Consider the following 9,630-nt stretch of genomic DNA (forward strand, 5'->3'; position numbering starts at 1 on the left):
ATATATCTTATTATTTTATATTATTTTCTATATATATATTATTATATATTATCTATATATTATATATATATATATTTTATATTATATCTATTATATATATATACATATATAAAATTTAAAAATATATTAAAATATTCATATTTTATTCTTTTTCTTTATATGTATATATATTATATTGTTATATGTTTTATATCTACTTATTATAATTATTATATTTATTATATGCTATATATATCTATAATTTCTATATTTATATATATATTATATCTATATCTATGATTTTATATATATATATATATATATATATCTATATCATATAAAAACCCACTACAAACTTTTTTGTATTGTTTTTTATTTCATTATGCATGAAGATTTTTCCCTCACTATATTATTTTTAATTAATATTTTATATTTAGTATTAGTATATATTTTTTTTTATTAACTTTTTTATATTATTTTTATATATATTATATATATATATTAAAATATTTATATTAAAATATATATACAATATATATATAATATACATATTATATAATATTAAATATAAAATAAATATAATTATAATATACATATATACTAATATTACAAAATTACATATATTACTATATTTCATATTATACTATATACATATTATATATTACATATTACTATTACTATAATACATATATATTATATATATTATATTATATAAAATAAAAATATATATATATATATATATTTAAAATATTATTATTTTATTTATTATTTTTTTTTTTATTATTTAGTGTTTTTTTTTTTTTTTTTTTTTTTTTTTTTTTTATTTTTATATTATGTTATTTTATTAATATACATTATTTATCATCCCTATCTCACTATATATAATATATTATTATATATTTATATATATAATATATTTTATATATATATATATATATTATATATATCTTTATTATTAATATATTAATATTTTTTTTTTTTTTTTTTTTTTTTTTTTCTATTTTTTTTTTTTTATTTATTAAATATTTAAAATATTATATATATATATAATTATATTATTAAAAATAATAATATATATCTAATTATATCATATATCTTAATATATTTATATTTATATATCTATATATATATATATTATTATTAATATTTATATTATATATATTAATATATCGTTTTATTATATATCTATTATCTATATATATCTATATAAATTAATATCTATATTATAACTTTTTATAATTATTATATTATTATTTTTATTTTTTTATTATTTTGATCTTATTATTATATTATTATATCATTTTATTTATCTATTATTATTATTCTAATTATCCTATTATTATACTATCTATCTATCTCTATCTATTTTCTATCTATCCTATCTATCTCTATCTATCTCTATCTATCTTATCTATCTCTATCTATCTCTATCTACTCTATCTATCTCTATCTATCTCTATATTTCTCTCTCTCTTTCTATCTCTTTCTATCTCTTTCTTCTCTTCTTCTCTTCTGATCTCTACTTCTCTCTCTATCTCTTCTTTTCTTCTTCTCTATCGTATTATTATATTAATTATTATTATATTATTTATTTATTTTATATTATTAATTATATTATCTATATATAATTATTTATATATATCTATATATTTTATATAATATCTTATTCTATCTTCTTCTTATCTCTTCTTCTTTCTATTTTCTATCATCTCTATATATATATAATATATTTATATTTATATTATTAATTCTATTTATATTATATATATATTTAATAATATTATACTATTATTATACTATTAATTATATATATTATTATTTATATTATATCTTTACTATTTATATATATATATATTATCTATTATCTTTATACTTTATATTTTATATATTTTTCTCTATATCTATATATATATATATATATATATATATATATATTATTATTATGTATTTTATATTTTTATTATATAATAATAAAATATAATATATGTTTCTTATTAATATAGATTTTATTTATATTATGTTTATGTATATTGTATACATTTTTGTAAATTATGAATATGAATAAGGGGAATTTAAAAAATAAATAATATTAGAAAAATATAAATAAATATAAATAATTTTTTATTTGTTTTTTATATTCTCTCATTTAAAGGTTCATTTTTCATCTAATTATGTTAATTTATCAATTTCTAAAACATGTCATAGTATATATTTCTATTATATTTTTTTTTTATTTTTTTATGTATTTTAATTTTTTTATTTGTTATTGATAGGGCATATTTATTAATACATGGTGAAAAATTTCTGTCTGTTTCTATTCATAAATGCTTAAAATTTTCATTTAGTAGATTGATCTACAAATGAAGGCATTTGAATCATTTTTTTTTATATAGTCCTATTTATAAAATTTCCTTATAATATCACTTCCAATTATAAATTTGTGTATTTATTCTTATTTTCCCTTTCTAATTTAAAATATTTTTTTTGAATTGAATTGGAACCCCCAATAATCCTGTAACATGTTATTTGTCCAATTGAGTTTACTTGTAATTTGTTAATTATAATATTTATTTTATTAATTTGTACTTAAATGTTCAATATTTAACCAGATGTGGTGCATTAATATGCCGTCCATGCTGGGTCTGTCTAAGGCAGTACAAATTTAATGCCTGTGTTTGACCTCCCAAATTTTTGGAAAATGTTGCTTTCTGGCTTGATTATATGAAGGTTAGCCATAGGAGACTAATCTTTTTAGTTCATTCCTTAAATTTAGCCTATTCTCGGTGAAAACTTTTTTTTCTATGTGTTTTTTTCCCATTAGCATATTTTGAGGGCCAGCAAGGTTTTAAAGCTTGCACCTCTGATTGGTATAAATTTTTTGTGTCTTGATACCAATTTGATTTAGGCAGTGTTTGTCTTTAATTGAAACTTACTATTTTATTTAATGTATTTTGCTCTAGTTATTAAATTTTTGTTTGAGATCTACAAAAATTTTCTTTATGAAAAGTTTTGGGTTTGGTACTTTGGTTTTTTATGGAAATTGAAGCACAAATTCAATATATGAAATGCATAATCAATACTCACTTAAACTTAACCACATATCTAATAAATGATACCTTTCACTTCTAACATACATACCTCTACCTTATACATACATCCTCTACAAATAATCATTGATGCTAACATCATAACATACAAAACAATCTAACTCATACCCATTTATACATTCACGTTATCTTTTCATTACAAACATAATTTATTTTAATACATACAATTAATAATATGGATCTACCATGAATGTCGCTTTCAATACACATAAATAATTTTTAATAACATTCTAAACTCATTGATTATACTTAACATTTGACTACCAACTTACATGATGCATACACACACACACACACACACACACCACACACACACACACAACACACACCACACACCCCACACCACACACATACAACACACACCATACACAACACACATACACACACACATACACACACACACAACACAACACACACCCCCACAACACCATACACACATATACACACATATACACACACATACACACACACACACAACCACACACAGCCACACACACAACCACACACAAAAAAACCCACACAAAACCACACACACCACAACCACACACACACATACAGATAAAAATGCATGCATGCATGTGAACATGCACATCCCACATGTTTACTTATTGGATGTACATACATTTAGAAGTCTACTGATAAAATTTAGAAAAGAAGAAAGGGCCATAGCTTTTACTTAGCAGATAACACTTTATTCAGTCACATGTTTTCACATGATTTGTCCTTTAATTTCTCCTCTTTTTTTGGGGGGGGGCCTTTAGTTAATATTCTTTTTTTCAGCTTTTCTGTTTTATAAAGGGATATTTAGATTAATAGCCTAATTCTTAATTTTATTAATGCTAGAAAGGCTGTACAGGGGTAGTATTGTATGTAAGGGAAAGGTGTATGTAATTTCCTTTTGAAATAGGCCAAAATTTCTCCCTAGCTGAGGGCCTTTCCCAGCTTCCCCTCATAAGAAGCTCCTGCGCCCAATGTGAGTAGGGTTATCATTGACAATGTTCTCAGCATTGGCATTCCACATGTGTACAGGGGGGCTCACCTGTGCCTTGTTCATAACCATCCCCAGGAATAGCCTCCAGTGGTGGAAGTAAGGGCTCTAAATCCCCCAAATCTCCCTCTGGCCGATCTCCCACCCACCCTCTCCAACCAGGGCGCTCAGCACGCGCCAATGACTGGCCGTCGATTATCCACTGTAGAGGACTCCCCCAGGTGAGCTTAGGGCAGCAGGGATGTGGCAGGTGCAGTTGGGTGTGAGTAGGATGCTTAGGACGGAGGTTGGGTAAATGGGGTGGGATTAGGGTTGAGTCTGGGTCAGTGTTGACTGAGTTTTAAGTCAACATATGAACTAAATTCAAAACAAGAAATTTGCATGTATATGTTACATGTTCAATTTTTAGGGACAAGCTATCATTTAATAAAGAGGTTAATGGATTCAAGGATAAAATTGATATTGACACTGCTACTACTAAAACTATTGCTAAAATCATCTATATTACCACGGTGAAATTGAATTTTTTTAAGGCAGCTTATGAACATTCGTTGTAACCCATTGGATGCAGATGGCATAATTATATGCCATTTCCACTGTAATTTTATTTTATCAATTTTGTTAACACAGCAATGGCTCCATAAGAACAAGGAAAGGTTCTCTAATATTATTTTACTATTTTTTATTGTTCTTATTATTATAATAACATTATAATAATTTATAATATCATAATAGTAATAACAGTATTGATATAAATAGCATTAGAAAAAAAATAGGGCTGGGTCACTACAAAGCCTTTGAATTGACTCCTTTTTTGCTGAGCACTTGTGGCCATCTGTTTGCAACAACAGTTAACAGTAAACTACAGTGGACAGTATATAAACCTGCATTCATTAGGTTAAGTATATTTAAAAAGAATGTGAAAATTAAGATAGACTCCTTCCTCCCTTTTTAAAGGGAAAAAAACAAGTGATGCGCTAGGATGCTCTATAATGAAGCTAGACAAAGGTTAAATTCTTAAATGTGATGAGCACTGTTGTATTTGCATTGCTAAATTTTTTGTTCATACTCTAGCTGTACAGGCATTTAGGTTTGTGCGTGCTTAGCTTAAGAGCCCATTCAAAATGATGAAAGGGCAGGAAATTATATTTGATTGTACTATATACTGCCTTTCTTCATTTTTTTTGTGTTTATTTTTTTTTCCTCTTTCTCTTCATGATTAGTATTCTTCTCTTCCTCCTCATCTGTCCTCCCTGTATCATCCACCATATGTCATCCTTGGAGAGTTACCAAGCTTTGATCTCCCGGAACCTAATGATGCCATCTCTTCCAGCTCTGTTGACCAAGAGTGTGAGCGAGAGCAGCCTGTCGGAGGAGGGAGAGAGTGATGTCGAGGAAAGTGACAAGGCAGAGGCCTCTGAGGACATGGGGGCAGTAGACCTGGATTCCTATACTTTTTGTGTCTGCTGATCCAACCAAACTGGCCACCAGTGAGGAGGAAATTGTTGTGGAGACAACGGTATGTTTTTCTCATTTATGCAAACTGGGGCAAATGTTTTCTGAACTTACCCAACGCTGATGGGTATCTGAAATCTCTGAGTGTCATAAACTTTGGTGATTTCTGGCAACATCCAGACACTGGGTGCAGGAATCTGCTACATGTAGTGGAAGTTCCTACTCCATATGCAGACTGAGCAGTATATGATGCCTGTACACGTGACCCATCGGGAATGGGTTAAGTCATATATATAACTTGTTGCTATGAATAAAAAGCATACAAATAAAGTGTTTTAAGCATTGTGTTTGTGTAATATTCTTTTAAGTATAAAATTGTTTTATTTTTCTCATTACACAGGAGCATAGTCCAGAAAAATTAGGCAAGGAAAAGAGACCTCTGCACAGACAAGTTGCTGTCTCTATATCTACCATTAGTACACCGAGCATAGAAACTTCTCAGTCCCCAGTCACTTGAGGCTCAGGATGACATTGTGTTGAAAGGAGTTCCAATTTTCCTCAAAGGGTTTGTTGGTTGCCCATGACTGGTTTTGTCTTTCTTGTTTGCTTAGCATACATGTGGTCTTTCTCTTTAAAGTTCTTTTCAGAATATTCGTGTTGATAACCTAAATTATAGGTCTCTAGTTTCTTCTGAATGTGAAATAACTTTCTGGCCATTATTGCAGGTGTAGCCAGAGCCATAAGCACCATCGAGAGAGGTGTAGCACATGAGGCCAGCGTGGACCAGACCACCGGCTCCAGACCGCAAGAGTGAGACAAGTCTTGCGACAGTGATGCTTTTTCTTATTTTTGGACTCTGAGGGGCGTGAGGCTCAGAAATCAGCAGACAGCTGTGCAAGAGGCCAAAAAGAAGCTGCCAAGAAATCCCTAAAGCCAGGTAAGGGTAGAGGAAGCATAAGATGAGGTAGAAAAAAATAGGGGATAGAGGAACAACAGAGGTAAATACAGGAGCAGAAAAAGTAGAGTAGAGTAGAGTAGAGTAGAGTAGAGTAGGGTAGGGTAGGGTAGGGTAGGGTAGGGTAGGGGAGGGTAGGGTAGGGTAGGGTAGGTAGGTAGGGGAGGATAGGATATAGGGTAGGTAGGGTAGTAGGGGAGGGGGTAGGGGGTTTGGGGTAGGGGTAGGGGTAGGAGTAGGGGGGGGGGTAGGGGGTAGGGGGTAGGGGAAAAGGAAGGAAAAACCCCATTATGAAAGAAAATGATAATGGTAAAAGGCATTTCAGTCACTAATGTTAACCCATAATTGACGGGTAGCATTCGTAGTGGCCTGGGCCTCGCTGCCGGGGGCTTATATCGTCGCCCGAGCATGCGCGTCCACTCATGCAAATACCAGCATCCCCTGCCCTTTCTTCGTAATACTACGAAGATATGTTGTATTTTTCAATTTTCATTATTTTTTTACAGTCTTCTACTTGCCAAACTTCCTGGATAAATCGAGACTGAAGGGCATTTTTGTTGTTATATAGACTCCATAGTTGATCATTATTCGGTCTATAGTCCAAATAAAATAAGCATGTGTGGCATCATGGAGTTGAAATTGTCGGTTTGTTGCATTTTTTTTGTTTGTTGCATGGTAAAAATGAGAAAGTGTTAGAACCGACTTAATCACCTTTCACTGGCAAAAAAAATCTTTTGCCTTGATTGTAACAAAAAAAAACTCATGGCATTTCCATGCATACTCTATGGCATGTGCGTACGTGCCCCCAGCAGATGGTCCCGCCATGCCATGGCATTTTACGTACATCCACCCGTCGGCAAGGGGTTAAAGCTGCATTGTTCCCATGTGTACCTTATGGTTAGTTTGCATGTTTAATATGCTTAATTTACATTTTCTGTGGGTTAGTTTTGTATTCCATATAGAAGTTATCATCAAATGAAATTGTGTAATAAATTTTGCTGTATTTTCCACAGGAATGAAGTGGGCTTGTCACTGGTTTTCCGCAGCAAGTTAACCATGCACACAGCCTATGACCGAAGAATTACACAGAACCAGCTTCAGTTACAACCTTGGCAGCCCTAAAAGAAAGTTTTGTCTGATATGACATGCCTACCTGGTGTAAGTGTAGAATTATAGCCTTATGGATGTGTTGGGGTGAAAGGGGCTTAATTTGTATATAAATTATTTGCTTTATATTTCCTTATGCAGTAATATATCTGCTTTTGGGTACTTATAGACTCTCTGATGACTTTTTATTTTTATTATGTCATTATTTGTTGTGGTGTTTTGGTTAATACATTTTTAGAAGCAGATGCAAAGAATCCCGAGACTATGAAAGATAGGAAATTAATGACCAATATGCAGCTCTGTTTTTGCAGATAGAAAAAGTTAAAGGATTTTCACTTTTTTCCTATTATCTGTTATAATCCTAGATAGTCTTAGGGACCCTTGCTTTCTAAGGACTTTCTGACAATCCTAGAGTGATTGTTCTTTTCATGATATTTCATTATTGATATTGTTAGCATATATTTAAAATGTATATATTTTTTTTTCTTTTTGGGATGCTAGTTTATGTATTGTTTAAATGAAAGATCGCAGGCACTTATTGGCATCCAGATCCATACATAAGTGACTGACTCTTCCTTCCCAGGGACCATGGGACGGTGTTGGTGGGAGATGCCCGAGGGAGGGTATTCTCCTGGAGCGTGCCAGATCACCAGGGCGAGCTGTGGCTGATCTTTGGGGTCCGTGATGATGGGAGTGATGCCTTGCTCATTGCCAGGTCAAGTTTAGCACCCTATGAGCGGCGGCACCATTGCGGAATTGCGGACATCTATTCTGCTAAAGGTAGGGAGTCGTGAATGTAAAATATGAATGAATGAATGAATGCTTAGGTGAAAGAACAGTTAAATGAATGATGATTGAGTGAGTGAGTGGGTTGAATAAAAGGGGTGAGTGAAGGAGTGGGTGAGTAAAGGGTAGGTGAATAAGTGAATGAAGTGAGTCAAGTGAGGGTTTGGGTGATAGAGCAAGGGGGTGAGTGATAAGTGGGCGAGTGGGTGAGTGGGCAAGGGGGCAAGTGAGTGAGTTGGAGAGCGGGAGGGTGACTAAGTGGGAGAGTGGGTTAGAGAGTGAGTGGATGAGTCGGGGAGTTGTAGAGTTTTGGAGAAATTTTTAGTTATAGAGTTTTTAGAGTGGGAAGGTGGGAGAGTGAGCGAGTTTAGAGATGAGTGAGTGGGGGAGTGGTGAGTGGTGAGTGAGTGAGTGAGTGAGTGATGAGTGATGAGTGAGTGGGATGAGTGAGTGAGTGAGTAGTGAGGGAGTGGTGGGAAGTGAATGAATTGGAGAGTGGGAGAATATCTATGGCTGTGTTCATGGGGTGTGTACATACGCACACATAGTTGTACATTTAAGTATGTGAAGAGGAAGTTACTTTGAGTATTTGATCTTTGTTAACTGTTATGACTTGTTTTTTCTGAATATCCTCATGCTGAGTCATTTATTGTTCTGTTTCCTGATTTTCTTTCCTTTTCTATTACAGGTGCAGTAGATTTGAATCAGAAATATCTCGTCTACGCATCCTGAAACCTGTGAGAGTCTGCCAGAAGTGCTATCAACGTTAAGACACGACAAAAGTGTCGTAGGTTCTTTAAAGGGCAAAGGAAAACCCCTAGAAATATGAAAGAAAAATCCTTTTCTGGGAATGCTAAGTCATTCTTGAAGTGGTGATGAGATTGTAAAATAAGATGACAATATACAGGTGGCTTAAAGACCGGGCATAGTTGGCATTTTAAGAGATTTTTCTATTTCATGAGGCCACCACAAATTACTCACTGGCGATAATGGCTCCTTTACACACTGATTTTTATGGAGCGATTCCAGTTTGAATCGGATTTATCATGAAAAGAAGTTCTCGCAAATGGTACCTTTTTAGCTTGTTAAAAATTTTTACCGTAGGGGCACTAAAATTCTCCGAACTTCCTATTTTTGATTAAGAGTTCTATCTTAATTTGATAAAGGATATTTGTATATATATGAAGAGTTTTATAGTAGTGCGGGGTTTGAGAAGCAGCATGTGGGCTTGGAATAGGTTTTTGAAATTTACT

The 9,630-nt window shown here is 31.8% G+C and overlaps 1 pseudogene; it reads left to right on the forward strand.

Moving 5' to 3' along the window:
* Positions 1-6,054: 6,054 nt before the first annotated feature.
* Positions 6,055-9,147, forward strand: LOC119599109 (annotated as a pseudogene).
* The last annotated feature ends 483 nt before the right edge of the window (positions 9,148-9,630 follow it).

Source organism: Penaeus monodon, chromosome 42, assembly GCF_015228065.2.
Source record: "Penaeus monodon isolate SGIC_2016 chromosome 42, NSTDA_Pmon_1, whole genome shotgun sequence".
NCBI classification, from domain to species: Eukaryota; Metazoa; Arthropoda; class Malacostraca; order Decapoda; family Penaeidae; genus Penaeus; species Penaeus monodon.